Source organism: Eumetopias jubatus, unplaced genomic scaffold (assembly GCF_037043125.1).
Source record: "Eumetopias jubatus isolate StellerSeaLion01/CBP00866 unplaced genomic scaffold, mEumJub1_p1.0 scaffold_1, whole genome shotgun sequence".
NCBI lineage: Eukaryota > Metazoa > Chordata > Mammalia > Carnivora > Otariidae > Eumetopias > Eumetopias jubatus.
The window spans coordinates 207,850,461-207,870,682 of record NW_028274807.1 but is presented as its reverse complement, the minus strand read 5'-3'; the positions used below and the strand labels follow the sequence as shown (position 1 = coordinate 207,870,682).

The window sequence follows — 20,222 nt, the reverse complement described above, 5'->3', positions numbered from 1 at the left end:
CATCATCAAGACAGTATGGTACTGGCACAAAAACAGACACATAGATCAATGGAACAGAATCGAGAGCCCAGAAATGGACCGTCAACTCTATGGTCAACTCATCTTTGACAAAGCAGGAAAGAATGTCCAATGGCAAAAAGACAGTCTCTTCAACAAATGGTGTTGGGAAAATTGGACAGTCACATGCAGAAGAATGAAACTGGACCATTTCCTTACACCACACACAAAAATAGACTCCAAATGGTTGAAAGACCTAAACGTGAGCCAGGAGTCTATCAAAATCCTAAAGGAGAACACAGGTAGCAACCTCTTCGACCTCAGCCGCAGCAACTTCTTCCTAGAAACATCGCCAAAAGCAAGGGAAGCCAGGGCAAAAATGCACTATTGGGATTTCATCAAGATAAAAAGCTTTTGCACAGCAAGAAACAGTCCACAAAACCAAAAGACAACTGACAGAATGGGAGAAGATATCTGCAAATGACATATCACATAAAGGGCTAGTATCCAAAATCTATAAAGAACTTATCCAACTCAACACCCAAAGAACAAATAATCCAATCAAGAAATGGGCAGAAGACATGAACAGACATTTTTCCAAAGAAGACATCCAAATGGCCACAGACACACGAAAAAGTGCTCAACATCGCTCGGCATCAGGGAAATCCAAATCAAAACCTCCATGAGATACCACTTCACACCCGTCAGAATGGCTAAAATTAACAAGTCAGGAAACGACAGATGCTGGCGGGGATGTGGAGAAAGGGGCACCCTCCTACACTGCTGGTGGGAATGCAAGCTGGTGCAGCCACTTTGGAAAACAGTATGGAGGTTCCTCAAAAAGTTGAAAATAGAGCTACCATACGATCCAGCAATTGCACTACTGGGTATTTACCACAAAGATACAAATGTAGGGATCGAAGGGGTATGTGCACCCCAATGTTTATAGCAACAATGTCCACTATAGCCAAACTGTGGAATGAGCCAAGATGTCCATTGACAGATGAGCGGATAAAGAAGAAGTGGTATATATACACAATGGAATATTATGCAGCCATCAAAAGGAATGAGATCTTGCCATTTGCAACGACGTGGATGGAACTGGAGGGTGTTATGCTGAGTGAAATAAGTCAATCAGAGAAAGACATGTATCCTATGACCTCACTGATATGAGGAATTCTTAATCTCAGGAAACAAACTGAGGGTTGCTGAGTGGTGGGGGGTGGGAGGGATGGGGTGGCTGGGTGATAGACATTGGGGAGGGTATGTGCTATGGTGAGCGCTGTGAATTGTGCAAGACTGTTGAATCACAGATCTGTAGTTCTGAAACAAATAATGCAAGATATGTTAAGATAAAAAAGAAGAAGAAAAAGATAGCAGGAGGGGAAGAATGAAGGGGAGTAAGTCGGAGGGGGAGAGGAACCATGAGAGATGATGGACTCTGAAAAACAAACTGAGGGTTCTAGAGGGGAGGGGGGTGGGGGGATGGGTTAGCCTGGTGATGGGTATTAAGGAGGGCACGTTCTGCGTGGAGCACTGGGTGTTATGCACAAGCAATGAATCATGGAACACTACATCAAGAACTAATGATGTAATGTATGGTGATTAACATAACAACAAAAAATTTTTTAAAAAAAGATGTGGTGTATATTTCCATATATATGTATGCATATGGATATATACATATATCCATTGGTTGTTTCCATCTGTAGAACATTGTATATAATGCTGCAAATATACATACAGATGCATGCATCTTTTCCAATTAATTTTTTTGTTTTCCTTGGGTAAACATCCAGAAGTGCAAATACAGGATCACATGTTAACTCTGGTTTTAATTATTACTGTATTCCACAGTGGCTTCACCAACATGCATATTCACCAACAGTACACAGTGTTTGCCAATTTCTCCAACCCTAGCTGATATTTCATCTGAATGTTAGTTGATTGGGAACTCCGTTCAATCTCCCACCTTAATTCTCCCTTGCTACAAACAATAACATGTGCATAGGTCCTGGGGATTAGGTTGCGCACATATTTGGGAGGCCCTTATTCTGCTTTTCAAAAAGTTTTTTTCAGAAGTGTTTTAATATGTGTCACTGGAGGAACAGCATATAAAAGAAACAAACACAGAATTTACACAGTCTCTAGAATGAGTGAATACCCTGTTCCTTCAAAATTACAAGCAATGATGATTATTGGTGCAGAATACATAAAACTACCTACACCTAACACACGATCATAGCTTTGCTAATCAAACAGTGGTCCACAGACCAGGACCCTAACATCAGCATCACCTAGGAGCTTGCTCGAAATGCAGAGTCTGGGCTACATAGGACAGTGATCAGATTCTGCGTTTGTAATGGGATCTGTGTGGATTCATGGACACCTTGTAGACAATAGGAAGTTGAAGAAGTGTTGGTCTAGAAAAAGATTTTCTCATTTGTTCTCTTTGACATTTGGGACAGCGTAATTCTATTTTTGGAGGCTCCTATCTCGTGGATGTAGGTGTTCAGAGCATCAGACATTACCAGACATCCTCAGGCGAAAATTCATTTCTGGTTGAGAACCACTGCCCCAGAGCTTGAGAACTAGAAGCATCCTGAGAGAATCACATTCACGGCCCAACACGTAGTCAAACATTAACTTGGGGGCATATCTCTAGATGTCACCAAGCACCATTTCTGCATGGAGAATGGAGTTAAGAAATATACTTCCTCAAGGATAATTTGTTTGCCAAAATAAAATCAAACAATCCCTATAAGTCACTCAGTACAGGTGATAGCTCTCACAAAGACCTAGGTATATCACTTAGAACTAACAAACATTTTATAACAAGGGTCAAGTGACAGTTTTTAACTTGAGATGAAGTAAGAAATTCCTAATTGTAATGACAAATGTGTCTTGAAGCGTGTGTAGTGGCCAAAGTTTATTATCAGAGGAACTTACTTCTCTGCCTTATTGAAAAGAAGAACAGTCTGGAGACAGCAGGGTTGGGTCTCCACCATGTCTCAATGCTTTGAAGATAGAGAAACCTAATCCAAGTGGGTTCCTGGGTCGTAGACTTGGAGAAAATTATACGCCGGAGCTGAGAGAAGGTGCTAGGAGATTCACACATCAGGAAGAGGGCAAGTTCAGAGAAAGAGAGTGAAAAAAAAAACTGGATTCACAACTTCTAAATGGGTCTCTTGGGAACAGAGGTTCATTAGAAAAAATTCCTTTGTGTGCAAAACAGTTTTCCACTTGGGAACCATGCTGGAGTCACAAGAGGGAAGTGTGCCTAATGAGCAGACACAGGGAGTTGTAAATACGTCCTTATCTCTAGTCTGTCACCCTGTACAACCTTGGACAGGAAGGGCCATGGTTTTTCTCTCTTTGTTCTGAGTCCTAATTCTGGCTGGGGGCTGATGCTTTACTCTTTCCTGCTGCCATCAACTGAGGACAGAGCTTTACCCCTATCATCTGCTGTCCAGGGAGGAATTCAGACTTCCACACTTCCACAAGGACGTCTTCCTGCCAGACACCCCAGCAGGTGAGTCCAACATCCCAGTGGACAGTGGATGACACGGTCAGAGAGAATGGAAACCAAGAACATTGACCCCTCATCACCTGAGAGCCAATTCAACTCAACTCAAAATGAGTGATCACTGTGTTTCTTTGTTTGCTTGATTAAATAATTAATGTATTTATTCAGTGCTAATATCAATTCCACAGAGTGACTGCTACTCACACTTTTGATGGTCTTTCATGTTCTTTATGATTAAATTGCTATTATAGCAATGCTGGAAAAAGTAGTTTGAGATTGTTACACTCAATGTGTGGTTCTAATTGGGTATGATTTTGTCCCCTGGGGGGGTCACTGATCACTGTTTGGAGCCAGCTTTGCCTGTCACAGTGGAGAGGGGTGCGTGGAGGACAGGAATGTCTAAACACCGTACAATGCACAGGATACACCCCACCCCAGGGCAGGATCTGGCCAGAATGTCCATGTGCAGAGACAGAGAAACCCTGAGTTAAAGAATATCAGTATTTGGAACCCAGCTGCCTTCAGGTTCTGCCTTCAACCTTGTAACACTTACTTTCCTGCCAGCAAATTCAGAGTAACCCCTTGGCCACCAGTTTAAAGTTCCAACCACAAACAATGTAACAGCTCTGTAAGTTTGTTCCCCTGGCTGCTGGGTGAAAGAGCCGTTTCTTGTTGTTTTCATAAACTATCCCTGTTTTAGCAAACTATGTATTTGATGACCTTTCTGATTGGTTTTTATTTTTCTATGACCATAAGTTACCCAACTCCTTCTTTTTTTTTAATTTCAGTTTTCAGCATTTCAGGCGATTTCCTTAAACAATTGTTTCTCAATTAACTTTCAGAACATATTTTGACCATAAAACTTTAAAATTTAATTAAAATGTATCTATCTCCTTACTTCTGATTTTCTTACTTTATTAAGATGAATTTGGCCACCTGTAAATTTTATATGTAGTTTTCTTGATGTTCATCTATATTGTATTGGTTGCTATTACACTGAAGTCATAATTTGTCTGGTTTTTTTGTAGAATTTCTTTTTTTCTTTTAATTTTTTTATTGTTATGTTAATCACCATATATTACATCATTAGTTTTTGGTGCAGTGTTCCATGATTCATTGTTTGTTCATAACACCCAGTGCTCCATGCAAAACGTGCCCTCCTCAATACCCATCACCAGGCTAACCCATCCCCCTACCCCCTCCCCTCTAGAACCCTCAGTTTGTTTTTCAGAGTCCATCATCTCTCATGGTTCGTCTCCCCCTCTGACATACTCCCCTTTTCTTCCTCTCCTTTTATCTTCTTCTTTTTCTTTTTTCTTAAAATATGTTGCGTTATTTGTTTCGGAAGTACAGATCTGTGATTCAACAGTCTTGCACAATTCACAGCGCTCACCATAGCACATACCCTCCCCAATGTCTATCACCCAGCCACCCCATCCCTCCCACCCCCAACCACTCCAGTAACACTCAGTTTGTTTCCTGAGATTAAGAATTCCTCATATCAGTGAGGTCATGTGATACATGTCTTTCTCTGATTGACTTATTTCACTCAGCATAACACCCTCCAGTTCCATCCACGTCGTTGCAAATGGCAAGATCTCATTCCTTTTGATAGCTGCATAATATTCCATTGTGTATATATACCACTTCTTCTTTATCCATTCATCTGTCGATGGACATCTTGGCTCTTTCCACAGTTTGGCTATTGTGCACATTGCTGCTATAAACATTGGGGTACACGTACCCCTTCGGGTCCCTACATTTGTATCTTTGTGGTAAATACCCAGTAGTGCAATTGCTGGATCGAATGGTAGCTCTAATTTCAACTGTTTGAGGAACCTCCATACTGTTTTCCAGAGTGGTTGCACCAGCTTGCATTCCCACCAACAGTGTAGGAGGGTCCCCCTTTCTCCACATCCCCGCCAACATCTGTCGTTCCCTGACTTGTTAATTTTAGCCATTCTGACGGGTGTGAGGTGGTATCTCATTGAGGTTTTGATTTGGATTTCCCTGATGCCGAGCGATGTTGAGCACTTTTTCATGTGCCTGTTGGCCATTTGGATGTCTTCTTTGGAGAAATGTCTGTTCATGTCTTCTGCCCATTTCTTGATTGGATTATTTGTTCTTTGGGTGTTGAGTTGGATAAGTTCTTTATAGATTTTGGATACTAGCCCTCTATCTGATATGTCATTTGCAAATATTTTCTCCCATTCTGTCGGTTGTCTTTTGGTTTTGTGGACTATTTCTTTGGCTGTGCAAAAGCTTTTTATCTTGATGAAATCCCAATAGTTCATTTTTGCCCTGGCTTCCCGTGCCTTTGGCGATGTTTCTAGGAAGAAGTTGCTGCGGCTAAGGTCAAAAAGGTTGCTACCTGTGTTCTCCTTTAGGATTTGGATGGACTCCTGTCTCATGTTTAGGTTTTTCAACCATTTGGAGTCTATTTTTGTGTGTGGTGTAAGGAAATGGTCCAGGTTCATTCTTCTGCATGTGGCTGTCCAATTTTCCCAACACCATTTGTTGAAGAGACTGTCTTTTTGCCATTGGACATTCTTTCCTGCTTTGTCAAAAATAAGTTGACCATAGAGTTGAGGGTCCATTTCTGGGCTCTCGATTCTGTTCCATTGATCTATGTGTCTGTTTTTGTGCCAGTACCATACTGTCTTGATGATGACAGCTTTGTAATAGAGCTGGAAGTCCGCAATTGTGATGCCGCCAGCTTTGCTTTTCTTTTTCAGTGTTCCTCTGGCTATTCTGGGTCTTTTCTGGTTCCATACAAATTTTAGGATTATTTGTTCCATTTCTTTGTAAAAAGTGGATGGTATTTTGATGGGGATTGCATTGAATGTGTAGCTTGCTCTAGGTAGCATTGACATCTTCACAATGTTGCTTCTTCCAATCCATGAGCATGGAACGTTTTTCCATTTCTTTGTGTCTTCTTCAATTTCTTTCCTGAGTATTTTATAGTTTTCTGAGTACAGATCCTTTGCCTCTTTGGTTAGATTTATTCTAATGGTATCTAATGGTTTTGGGTGCAATTGTAAATGGGATAGACTCCTTGATTTGTCTCTCTTCTGGCTTGTTGTTGGTGTATAGGAATGCCACTTATTTCTTTGCATTGATTTTATATCCTGCTACTTTACTGAATTCCTGTATGAGTTCTAGCAGTTTTGGGGTGGAGTCTTTTGGGTTTTCCACATAAAGTATCATATCATCTGCAAAGAGTGAGAGTTTGAATTCCTCTTTGCCGATTTGGATGCCTTTGATTTCTTTTTGTTGTCTGATTGCTGTGGCTAGGACTTCTAATACTATGTTGAATAGCAGTGGTGAGAGTGGACATCCCTGCCGCATTCCTGACCTTAGGGGAAAAGCTCTCAGCCTTTCCCCATTAAGAATGATATTCGCTGTAGGTTTTTCAAAGATGGCTTTTATGATATTGAGCTATGTACCCTCTATCCCTATACTCTGAAGAGTTTTGATCAAGAAAGGATGTTGTACTTTGTCAAATGCTTTTTCTGCATCTATTGAGAGGATCATATGATTCTTGCTCTTTCTTTTGTTAATGTATTGTATCACGTTGATTGATTTGCGGATGTTGAACCAGCCTTGCAGCCCAGGAATAAATCCCACTTGGTCATGGTGAATAATCCCTTTAATGTACTGTTGGATCCTATTGGCTAGTATTTTGGTGAGAATTTTTGCATCCATGTTCATCAAGGATATTGGTCTGTAATTCTCTTTTTTGATGGGGTCTTTGTCTGGTTTTGGGATCAAGGTAATGCTGGCCTCATAAAATGAGTTTGGAAGTTTCCCTTCCATTTCTATTTTTGGAACAGTTTCAGGAGAATAGGTATTAATTCTTCTTGAATTATCTGATAGAATTCCCCTGGGAAGCCGTCTGGCCCTGGGCTTTTGTTTCTTGGGAGATTTTTGATGACTGTTTCAATTTCCTTAGTGGTTATAGGTCTGTTCAGGTTTTCTATTTCTTCCTGGTTCAATTTTGGTAGTTGATACATCTCTAGGAATGCACCCATTTCTTCCAGGTTATCTAATTTGCTGGCATAGAGTTGCTCATAATATGTTCTTATAATTGTTTGTATTTCTTTGGTGTTGGTTGTGATCTCTCCTCTTTCATTCATGATTTTGTTGATTTGGGTCATTTCTCTTTTCTTTTTGATCAGTCTGGCCAGGGGTTTATCAATCTTGTTAATTCTTTCAAAGAACCAGCTCCTAGTTTCGTTGGTCTGTTCCACTGTTCTTTTGGTTTCTAGTTCATTGATTTCTGCTCTGATCTTTATGATTTCTCTTCTCCTGCTGGGTTTAGGCTTTATTGGCTGTTCTTTCTCCAGCTCCTTTAGGTGTAGGGTTAGGTTGTGTATTTGAGAGCTTTCTTGTTTCTTGAGAAAGGCTTGTATTGCTATATACTTTCCTCTCAGGACTGCCTTTGCTGTATCCCAAAGATTTTGAACAGTTGTGTTTTCATTTTCATTTGTTTCCAAGAATTTTTTTAATTCTTCTTTAATTTCCTGGTTGACCCATTCATTCTTTAGTAGGATGCTCTTTAGCCTCCATGTATTTGAGTTCTTTCCGACTTTCCTCTTGTGGTTGAGTTCTAGTTTCAAAGCATTGTGGTCTGAAAATATGCAGGGAATGATCCCAATCTTTTGGTACCAGTTGAGACTTGATTTGTGACCTAGGATGTGATCAATTCTGGAGAATGTGACATGGGCACTAGAGAAGAATGTGTATTCCATTGCTTTGGGATGGAATGTTCTGAATATGTCTGTGAAGTCCATTTGGTCCAGTGTGTCATTTAAAGTCTTTATTTCCTTGTTGATCTTTTGCTTAGATGATCTGTCCATTTCACTCAGGGGGGTGTTAAAGTCCCCCACTATTATAGTATTGTTGTCAATGTGTTTCTTTGCTTTTGTTATTAATTGCCTCATATAATTGGCTGCTCCCATGTTCGGGGCATAGATATTTACAATTGTTAGATCTTCTTGTTGGATAGACCCTTTAAGTAGGATAGAGTGTCCTTCCTCAACTCTTATTACAGTCTTTGTTTTAAAATCTAGTTTGTCTGATATAAGGATTGCCACCCCAGCTTTCCTTTGGTGTCCATTAGCATGGTAAATGGTTTTCCACCCCCTCACTTTCAATCTGGGGGTGTCTTTGGGTCTAAAATGAGTCTCTTGCAGGCAGCATATCAGTGGGTCTTGTTTTTTTATCCAATCTGATAGCCTGTGTCTTTTGATTGGGGCATTTAGCCCATTTACATTCAGGGTAACTATTGAAAGGTATGCATTTAGTGCCATTGTATTACCTGTAAGGTGACTGTTAACTGTCTGTTGTCTGTGTTCTTTTCTGCTCTTTGCTGCTTTTAGGTTCTCTCTTTGCTTAGAGGACCCCTCTCAATATTTCTTGGAGGGCTGGTTTCGTGTTTGCAAATTCCTTTAGTTTTTGTTTGTTCTGGAAGCTTTTTATCTCTCCTTCTATTTTCAATGACAGCCTAGCTGGATATAGTATTCTTGGCTGCATATTTTTCTCGTTTAGTGCTCTGAAGATATCTTGCCAGTCCTTTCTGGCCTGCCAGGTCTCTGTGGATAGGTCTGTTGCCAATCTAATGTTTCTACCATTGTAGGTTACATATCTCTTCTCCCAAGCTGCTTTCAGGATTTTCTCTTTGTCTCTGAGACTCGTAAGTTTTACTATTAGATGTCGGGGTGTTGACCTATTATTATTGATTTTGAGAGGGGTTCTCTGTGCCTCCTGGATTTTAATGCCTGTTTCCTTCCTCACATTAGGGAAGTTCTCTGCTATAATTTGCTCCAATATACCTTCTGCCCCCCTCTCTCTCTCTTCTTCTTCTGGGATCCCAATTATTCTAATGTTGTTTCATCTTATCGTATCACTTATCTCTCGAATTCTGCCCTCATGATCCTGTAGTTGTTTCTCTCTCTGTTTCTCAGCCTCTTTATTTTCCATCATTTGGTCTTCTATATCGCTGATTCTCTCTTCTGCCTCATTTATCCTAGCATTTAGTGCCCCCATTTTTGATTGCACCTCATCAATAGCCTTTTTGATTTCGATTTGGTTAGATTTTAGTTCTTTTATTTCTCCAGAAAGGGTTTCTCTAATAATTTCCACGCTTTTTTCAAGCCCAGCTAGTATCTTTAAAGTCATGATTCTGAACTCTAGGTCCGACATCGTACTAATGTCCGTATTGAGTAGGTCCCTGGCTGACGGTACTACCTCTTGTTCTTTTTGCTGAGGTGATTTCTTTCGTATTCTCATTTTGTCCAGAGGAGAATAGATGAATTAGAGAACAAAATGCTAACAGGTTTACAATGTCCCCAGCAAATATACTGTATACAAATCAGAAAAGACCTGAAACCAGGGGAAAAGAAAGGGAAAGAAAGAAAAAAGAAAGAGAAAAAGAAAAAAAAAAGATAAAAAAGATAAAAACAAAACAATACAAAAAAGGCAGAATATGATCAAATATGATCAGGCTAGTGCATAGATCAGTGCCACACACTAGATTTTGGGCGTAGTTTGGTCTGTTAGAAAAAAGTGCCTCCTACAATTTTAAACTAAGAAAGACATATATGTACAAAATAAGGGTTGATACAATGAAGGGATGGAAGATGACTGTAAAGATGAAAATTATAAAAGATTTTATAAAAGGACTTGGTAAGATAAGTTGTTTGAAAAAAGAAAGAAGATTTAAGAAAAAAAAAAGGAAAAAGGGAGAGAATGTGATAAGGCAGGAGACTAGAACAAAGCCATACACTAGTGATTTAGGGTATATTTTGATCTGTTAGAAGAAACTGTACCTCAAAATTTTAAAGAGAGAACAACTTATATATATATATGCCAAAAATAAGGGTAACTACTATGAAGGGATAAAATATGACTTTAAAAATGAAAAATAAAAAAAATTTTTTTTTTAAAAAGGGGATTGATAAGATGTTGGTTGAAAAAGGGAAAAAGAAAAATAAAAAAAAAACAGTCAACAAAAATTAACTTTGATGAAATAATGGATCATGTTAGAAAAAAAAAAAAAGCCATGAATCTATGTGCAGTATTCCCCTAGCGCTGGAGTTCTCCCATTCTCCTTGATCGATCAACTTGGTCTTGACTTGCTGGCTGTTTGTGCTGATCTTCTGGGGGAGGGACCTGTTGCTGTGGTTTCCAAATGTCTTTGCCGGAGGCGGAATTGCCCCGCCCTTGTCGGTCCGGGCTAAGGAAGCTGCTCCTGTTTGCTCTCAGGAGCTTTTGTTCCCTGCAAGCTCTCGGTACAGCTTTGGAGGACCAGGGCAGAAATGGTGGCCTCCCAATCTCCACCCGGAGGATCTGAGAACTCGGGGCCCCGCTCCTCAGTGCGCCCCCAGAGAAAAGCAGTCATTTCCGTGTCCCCGGTCTCCGGCCGCACTCCGTGCTCACCCGGCCTGTGATCGAGCGTTGCTATCTCTGGCACCCGACCCCGCACGGAGTCTCCAAACCCAGCAGATCCCTGCAGTGCGTTCCCGCACCACTCCTCCCCGGGAAGGAAGGGGAGTCTCCCCGGATCTGCTGCTTGTTGGGTCCCTGCTGGGGGAGCCGTGCCCCGACTGGGCCGCAGATCACAGTTTATGGCAACCCCGAGCTGAGAGCCCGCGACTCTGCTCTGTCTCTGCAGCCGGCTTCCCCGCTCCGATACCTGGGAGCTCTGGCGCACTCAGGTACCCCCGGTCTCTCTGTTGACCCCAAGGGTCCTGAGACCACACTGTCCCGGGAGGATTCCACCCCCCGCTTAGCCACTGCAGCGATGTCCCTCAGTCGAGCCAACTTCTAAAAGGTCCAATTTTGTGCTCCGCGGCTCTATCACTTGCCAGAAGCGGCCGGCGGAGGCCCCACCCCCGCCGTCTATCCTCCCGATTATCGCCTTGGATTCACTTCTCCACACGCCCTACCTTCCAGTAAGTGGTCGCTTCTCTGTTCAGAGAGTTGTTGCTACTCTCCTGTTCGATCTCCTGTTGAGTTCGTAGGTGTTCAGAATGGTTTGATCCCTATTCAGCTGAATTCCTGAGACCAGAAGAAATCTAGGTCTCCTACTCCTCCGCCATCTTGCTCCGCCCCTTTTTTGTAGAATTCTGATGGGAGGGCCCTATTTCATATTCTTCCAGTTGGATATGCATTTATGCCGGCTTTTATTTAGCAGTTTAATCCATTCCAACTAAATCGAAATACAACTTTGCTATATGGTAAATGTCCATATACTTTGAGACCTATTTCCTGATTCATTCAACAAATAATAACTGAGCATCTTCCATGGGCCAGAATGTTCTAGGAACATTCTCTGTTACATTATTTTGTTTCTAGGTCTTTGACAATTTAATTATACTCAAGGTTATCAGGAAATTACTGCTATTTTATATCCTGTTTCAGTTAGAGTTTGAGTTTCCATATAATTTTGCTTTGAAACTACTCATGTTTTAAGATTTTTATTTAAATCCCAGTTAGTGGGTATTTACCCCAAAGACACAGAGGTAGTGAAGAGAAGGGCCAGATGCACCCCAATGTTCATAGCAGCAATGTCTGCAATAGCCAAACTGTGGAAAGAGCCGAGATGCCCTTCAACAGATGAATGGATAAAGAAGATGTGGTCCATATATACAATGGAATATGACTCAGCCATCAGAATGGATGAATACCCAACTTTTACGTCCACATGGATGGGACTGGAGGAGATGATGCTAAGTGAAATAAATCAAGCAGAGAAAGTCAATTATCATATGGATTCACTTATTTGTGGAACATAAGGAACAGCATGGAGGACGTTAGGAGAAGGAAAGGAAAAATGAAGGGGGGGAATCGGAGGGGGAGACGGACCATGAGAGACGATGGACTCTGAGAAACAACCTGAGGGTTCTAGAGGGGAGGGGGGTGGGGGGACGGGTTAGCTCGGTGATGGGTATTAGGGAGGGCACGTACTGCATGGAGCACTGGGTGTTATATGAAAACAATGGATCGTGGATCACCACATCAAAAACTAATGATGTAATGTATGGTGACTAACATAACATAATAAAATTTAAAAAACAAACAAAAAAATAAATCCCAGTTAGTTAACCTACAGTGTAATGTTAGCTTCAGGTGGATAATATAGTGATTCAACACTTCCATACATCACCCAGTGCTCATCACGACAAGTGCCTTCCTAAATCCCCATCACCTATTTCTCCCATTCCCTTACCCACCTCTTCTCTGGTAACCCTCAGTATGTTATAGTTAAGAGTCTGTTTCTTGGTTTGCCTCTTTCTTTCTTTCTTTTTCTTTTCCATTTGATCATTTGTGGGGTTTTTTTTTCCCTTAAACTCCATACCTGAGTGAAACCATGTGGTATTTGTCTTTCTCTGACTTATTTCGCATAATACTCTCTATCTCCACCAAAGATGTTGCAAACGGCAAGATTTCATTCTTCTTTTGATGGCCGAGTAATATTCCATTGCATATATATACCACTTCTACTTTTTTTTTCCCCTCAGGCCCAGCATTAGTGTTAGGATTAGGGCCAAGGTTAGGGTTACAGTTAGGTTTAGGGCCAGAGTGAGGGTATGTGTTTGGTATCCTGCACTTCAGGGACCCCTCCAGAGGGTTAGGATTAGGTTAGGGTTAGGTGTTATGGTTAGGGCTAGGGTTAGAGTTTGGATTAGGGTATGTGTCTACCATCCTGCAGTTCAGAGACATCTCCAGAGAATAATACCCCAGATTTCTGCTGGGGTGAGAGAAGACATTGCAGATGTTGACCAAGTAGAGGCAAGGAGGGGATTTGAAATTCTAAATTCTGTTTAAATAGATACCAATTCTTCCTTCTGTTTTTATTTGTCCTCACACCAATTTCAAAAATATTGCCAGTTGTTTAATGTTTGGATTCTTCTCCAGAATAACTAGGCTGCTATCCAGGTTTTCTTATTGTCTGGAATTTAAGACACAAAACAATCAAGGGTATGGAAAAAGAGAGAGAGAGAGAGAAAACCAGGAAACAGAGCCTTAACTCTGGAGAACACACTGCTGGTTACCAGAGGGGGTGGGAGTTGGGTGAAATAGGTGATGGGGATGAAGGAGAGCACTTGCGATGAGCACCCATGTTGTATGGAAGTGTTGAATCACTTAATCCATCTCCTGAAACTAATATTACACTGTATGTTAAGTAACTGGATTTTAAATAAAAACTTAAAAAATGAATTGGTAATATTTCTGAAAATAAGTATGAAGACAGAGATAAAACCAAGTGTCACTGAATATAAACTTAAAGGGCATTGAGGCCCCCAAGTCCTTCCCTTGCCTCAGCTCAGTGGATGTACATACTGTCTTGCGTCACCCAGCACATACCCTAGCCCAAACCCCAGCCCTACCCCTGAATCTAACCCTGACCCTAGTCCTAAACCTGAGAAAGTGGGTTCTTGAACACATGATAAGAAAACCTGAGAAGCAACCTAGTTATTTTGAAGAAAACCCCAAACATTCAAGTATTGTAATATTTCTGAAAATAGGGGTGAAGATAGAGATAAACAGAGTAACAACTGAATAGCTATTTAAAAAGTATTTAAAAAAATAAATACAAGGTATTTAGAGTCCCAAATCCCCTCTATGCCTCAGCTCGGTGGATATCTGCCAAGTTCATTCTCACCCCAGCTGCAGTCAGGGGTTTATTCGCTGGAGAGGTCTCCGAAATGCAGGATACTAGGGACACACCCTCATCCTAATTCTGGGAAAACAGGTTCTTGAAAGTACTCATTTTAACCTGGTTTCATTATCCCTTTGTTCTTCTCATTCTATAACTTTTAATGTTCTTAGACTTTTTTTTGTATATTCAGCACATATATTCACATATCTTTGTGGGAAAAAAAAACAAAAGTGAACAAAGGACGTGAATTCCCTGCACCTTTGAATCCCGCATCATAACAATGAGGACAGAGTACAATGATATAAATGTGTGGATGACATCGTGTCCTCAGGCATAATCATATGAAGCAAGTTATTTGTTATGAAAAGACAGGCTGTCATGATATCACCAGGATTTATGGAGCATGGTCTAGGGAGGACTTTGCAGGTGGAATGAAATGCAGAATGAGGATTAGAGGTGCCCATTGGGTTTGTCAAAAGAGATCAATAGCCCGCTTTTTCGCAACGGGTTTGCCGCCAGAACACAGGTGTCGTGAAAACCACCGCTCAACCTAAACCAAAATGGGAAAGGAAAAGATTCACATCAACTTCGTCATCATTGGACACGTAATTCGGGCAAGTCTACCACTACTGGTCATCTGATCTACAAATGTGGTGGGATCGACAAAAGAACTATCGAAAAATTTGAGAAGGAGGCTGCTGAAATGGGAAAGGGCTCCTTCAAGCATGCCTGGGTCTTGGATAAACTGAAAGCTGAACGTGAACGTGGTATCACCATTGATATCTCCCTGTGGAAATTCGAGACCAGCAAGTATTACGTGACCATCATTGATGCCCCAGGACACAGAGACTTTATCAAAAACATGATTACAGGCACATCTCAGGCTCACTGTTCTGTCCTGATTGTTGCTGCTGGTGTTGGTGAATTTGAAGCCGGTGTCTCCAAGAATGGGCAGACCCGTGAGCATGCCCTTCTGGCTTACACACTGGGTGTAAAACAACTAATTGTTGGTGTTAACAAGATGGATTCCACTGAGCCACCCTACAGCCAGAAGAGATACGAGGAAATTGTTAAGGAAGTCAGCACCTACATTAAGAAAATCGGCTACAACCCTGACACAGTAGCATTTGTGCCAATTTCTGGTTGGAACGGTGACAACATGCTGGAGCCAAGTGCTAACATGTCTTGGTTCAAGGGATGGAAAGTCACCCGTAAAGATGGGAATGCCAGTGGCACCACACTGCTTGAAGCTCTGGATTGCATCCTGCCACCAACTCGTCCAACTGACAAGCCCTTGCGTCTGCCTCTCCAGGACGTCTACAAAATTGGTGGTATTGGTACTGTCCCTGTGGGCCGAGTCGAGACTGGTGTTCTTAAACCTGGGATGGTCGTCACCTTTGCTCCAGTCAATGTTACAACTGAAGTAAAGTCTGTTGAAATGCACCATGAAGCTTTGAGTGAGGCTCTTCCTGGGGACAATGTGGGCTTCAATGTCGAGAACGTATCTGTTAAAGATGTTCGTCGTGGCAATGTGGCTGGTGACAGCAAAAATGACCCACCAATGGAAGCAGCTGGCTTCACGGCTCAGGTGATTATCCTGAACCATCCAGGCCAAATCAGTGCTGGATATGCACCTGTGCTGGATTGTCACACGGCTCACATTGCTTGCAAGTTTGCTGAGCTGAAGGAGAAAATAGATCGTCGATCTGGAAAAAAGCTGGAAGATGGTCCCAAGTTCTTGAAATCTGGTGATGCTGCCATCATTGATATGGTTCCTGGCAAGCCTATGTGTGTTGAGAGCTTCTCTGACTATCCTCCTCTGGGCCGTTTTGCTGTTCATGACATGAGACAGACGGTTGCTGAGGGTGTAATCAAAGCAGTGGACAAGAAGGCAGCTGGAGCTGGCAAGGTCACCAAGTCTGCCCAGAAAGCTCAGAAGGCTAAATGAATATTATCCCCAATAGCTGCCACCCCAGTCTTAATCCGTGGTGGCAGAACGGTCTCAGAACTGTTTGTGTCAATTGGCCATTTAAGTTTAATAGTAAAAGCCTGGTTAATGATAACAATGCATCGTAAAACCTTCAGAAGGAAAGGAGAATGTTTTGTGGACCATGTTTTGTGTGTGTGTGTGTGGCAGTTTTAAGTTATTAGTTTTTAAAATCAGTACTTTTTAATGGAAACAACTTGACCAAAAATCTGTAACAGAATTTTGAGACCCATTAAAACAAAAGTTTAATGAGAAAAAAAAAAAAGAGAGATCAATAGCCCAAGAATATCAATGAAAGCATGCCACCCAAGAAAAGGGGTAAAGGAGGGGTGCCTGGCTGGCTTAGTCAGAGGCACAAGTGATTCTTCACCTCAGGGTGATGAGTTCAAACCCCACATTGAGCAGAGAGGTTACAGAAATAAGTGCAACTTAAGAAAAAAAAAAAAGAAGAAGAGAAATAAAGGAGGTAATTTCATCCCCTATCAGACTTCATAAAAATGAATTGATCAAATAATGATGGAGGAGGTGCAGGACAAACAAGTTTTCTATGCTTGACTTTACAAATGCCCACTTTTGCTATTTTGTGTAGGTTGCTTTTGTGAAGTATTGGTTGATCGCTTTGCTCACTTTCTCATGGGTCTATCATATGTACTATATTTGGCTACAGAAATATATAACTATTTTTGTCTTTTGGAAGTTTATTTTGTTCTCTGATTATTTTTGCTGGGTTTCGGGGGATAGATTCAGGGGTAGAAAGTTGCCCAAACCAAAGAAGGTTATTTTTCCTACCAGGCTCTCAGGAACCTCCTGAGCTTACACAGCAGAAAATGGCCATCCCAATATGGAGCCCCAGGTTTTTTTATCCATGGGAGACATAAGAATTGGCATTTTTGTGAGCCATTTCTGAATTTTGTAGGGGGAAGATCACTTACCTGGCCTACTTGGGTTGGATCCATTCCTAGCATAACCAGGATGGTGGGGCTGAGAAAGACAGGGGAATAACACAACCCAGGAGGTCATGGTGACTGTAGAGTGTGAGCAGTCCCCACAACGGGGTGCCAGGACTCATAAATCCCAAGGTGACACAACACAGGGGACTGAACTCGATCAACAGAGGCCACTAAGCAGATCTGGTTCAATTCCTTTGCAACATGATGAATGCTGTGGGAGAGGCAGTGTGACAAGGAAGTCCCTGTGCCTTGAGGGTTCAGAGGTAGCAGAGAGGCCACTTCCCTCCTCAGCATGTCTGACAGCCTCTCTCCTCAGTCTCCCTCCTGTTCATTCCCCTTGCAGCGCTGGCTTTGCTTCTTTGACTTGAATCTTGGAAACAAGTACCTTCCTCGGGGCCTTTACTCTGGCCGTTCCCTCTGCTGGGCACACCCTTCCCTAAAAATCTTACATCTAGTCCTCTGTCTTACTTGAGTTCTGTGTTCCAATGTTGCCTTCTTTGCAGAATTGGCCTAAACACTGGTGAAAATAGAATGACCTATTTACTCTATCCTTCTAACCACCTGTCACCATCTGAAATGATACATATTTTGAAGATTTCATTTATTTATTTGATGGAGAGAGAGAGAGCGAGCAGAGGGAGAGGGAGAGGGAAAGAGAGAGAATCCCAAGCAGACTCCATGCTCAGCATAACAGGGTGCAGAGCTTGATTCCACAACCCTGAGATCATGACCTGAGCCAAAACCGAGTCAGACACAAAACCAACTGAACCACCCAAATGTTCCCATCTGAAATGATACTCAATTTTATTATTTTATTATTAGCTCCATCATTGAATTTTAGGGACATTTGTTCTTTAACACCCTATACTCCTTGCCTAAACAATGCCTAAAACATGGTCAGCACTTCATTTATATCCTTTAAAATTGGAGGGCTATCTCATTAACTGTGGAATACATGACCCATTAGGGGGAAAAAGTATTAGAGGAAAAATTGAATAAGTAAGATGACATGGGGATCCCCTACAGGAGACCATACCCATAAACAAAATATTAAAATAAATTTCTGGACTGCAAAATATAAAATGTACCATTTCAAATCTGTGAGTAATGCACGATTGTATGAAAATCAGTCATGCTATTTCCCTCTTTCCTGGAAGTCACCTCCACTACATGGAACCAGGCAATGATACACAAATTTCAGAATTTCTTCTTCTGGGATTTTCAGAGAGAACAGAACTGCAACCCCTCGTATTTGGGTTTTTTTCTCTCCATGTACCTGATCACTGTGTTTGGGAACCTGCTCATCATCCTGACCATTGGTTCTGACTCCGCCCTCCACACCCCCATGTACTTCTTCCTCGCCAACCTGTCCTTTGTAGACATCTGCTTCACTTCTACCACCATCCCCAAGATGCTGTGGAACATCCAGACTCAGAGCAAAGCGATCACCTATGCAGGCTGCACCACACAGATGTACTTTTTCACACTCTTTGCTGTGTTGGATGTCTTTCTCCTGAGTGTAATGACCTATGACGTTTGTGGCCATCTGTCATCTCCTGGACTACACAGTCATCATGAACCCCCAGCTCTGTGGACTGCTGGTTTTGGTGTCCTGGATCATGTCTATCCTGAATTCCTTGTTACAAAGTATAATGATGCTGTGGCTGTACTTTTGCGCACACTTCCAAATCCCCCACTTTTTCTGTGAACTCAGTGAGATGGTCCAACTTGCCTGTTCTGACACCTTTCTTAATAATGTGGTGATGTATTTTGCAGCTGTCTTGCTGGGTATGGCGCTTTTGCTGGGATCCTTCACTCTTACTCTAAGATTGTTTCCTCCATACATGGAATCTCATCAGCTCAGGGCAAGTATAAAGCATTCTCCACCTGTGCGTCTCACCCCTCCATTGTCTCCTTATTTTATTGTGCAATCCTAGGAGTGTACCTTAGCTCTGCTGCTCCCCAGAGCTGCCACTCAAGTGCAGTAGCCTCGGTGATGTACACGGTGGTCACGCCCATGCTGAACCCCTCCATCTACAGCCTGGGGAACAAAGACATAAAACGGGCTCTGAAAAGAATCGTTGGGGTTCCAGTAATTTAAGGGTCCGTGGTCTTGGGGTTGAAGAAGTGCCCATGATTGCAGGGCTCACAGCCTCAGAGGCAGAAACTGCTATTCTTCTATCAGACTGAGGGAGTAAAATCTGCTCCTTCTATTTATTTCCTAGAATTTTCATTTGTTTGAATTCAACGTCTCCATACATTTAAGAACTTACTTTATTAAGCTTCTGCTCTGTTTGATATACAAACAGTTTCCCCTTTCTCCATTTTCATATGTTCCTAATGTTTTCCTCAACCTTGGATCACAAATGCCTAGAAATCTCTGTGTCTTACATGGGGCAAGTTGGATTTCTTAAAAATAATTTCGTTTCAAAGAACTTACATCCTGCTAAGTATATTTTCCCTAGCTTTCCTAAAATAATAATCATGGGTTGTATATTCTTGTGGAAAAAGAACTATACTTTGTCACTAAGACCTTTACATAATTTTATGGTAAATAAAAATATAACACTGAAGTTTCTACCTAGAGTCTGCAAATCTTTTTACATCACACCTTCACTCATCTTCCTGATAATGTGGTCTATAATCTTGTTCTGTTTAAGTCTCAGGCTCCTGCCAGGGATGCTCAGGCTAGGAAAGCCCTGGCACTCCCCTGCACCCCTGTGCTTGTGGACATTCCCACAGATGCTTCCCGGACCAGAGCCTCTGCACCAGCCCATGTGTTCTTCTTGTGATTGCAAGACATGCCTCAGCAACACCCATCAGAGAACTCTAACAAAACCAGGTTCATTCCTCACAGGTCCTGGAGGGCACCTGGGATGCCCAAAGGCCATTTGGAGAGGTCTTAGAGGGGGAGAGAGGCATTGAGTGAGAGAGAGAGAGAGAGAATGATCTGTCTTCAGTGGGGTCCATGGGGGGGATGGTTAGGGGCTTGTGGGCTCATTTTTTTGTTGGTGAATTTAAAACACGGGTGGAGTTGGAGGATGGGTAAACTCGGTGGAGGAGAGTGGAAATGGAGATATGCGATGAATAAAGTCG

General features: G+C 41.9%; 1 pseudogene; it reads left to right on the top strand.

Annotated features, from left to right (window-relative positions):
* Positions 1–18,396: 18,396 nt before the first annotated feature.
* LOC148165174 (olfactory receptor-like protein OLF4) lies at positions 18,397–19,918 on the top strand (annotated as a pseudogene).
* Positions 19,919–20,222: the final 304 nt, after the last annotated feature.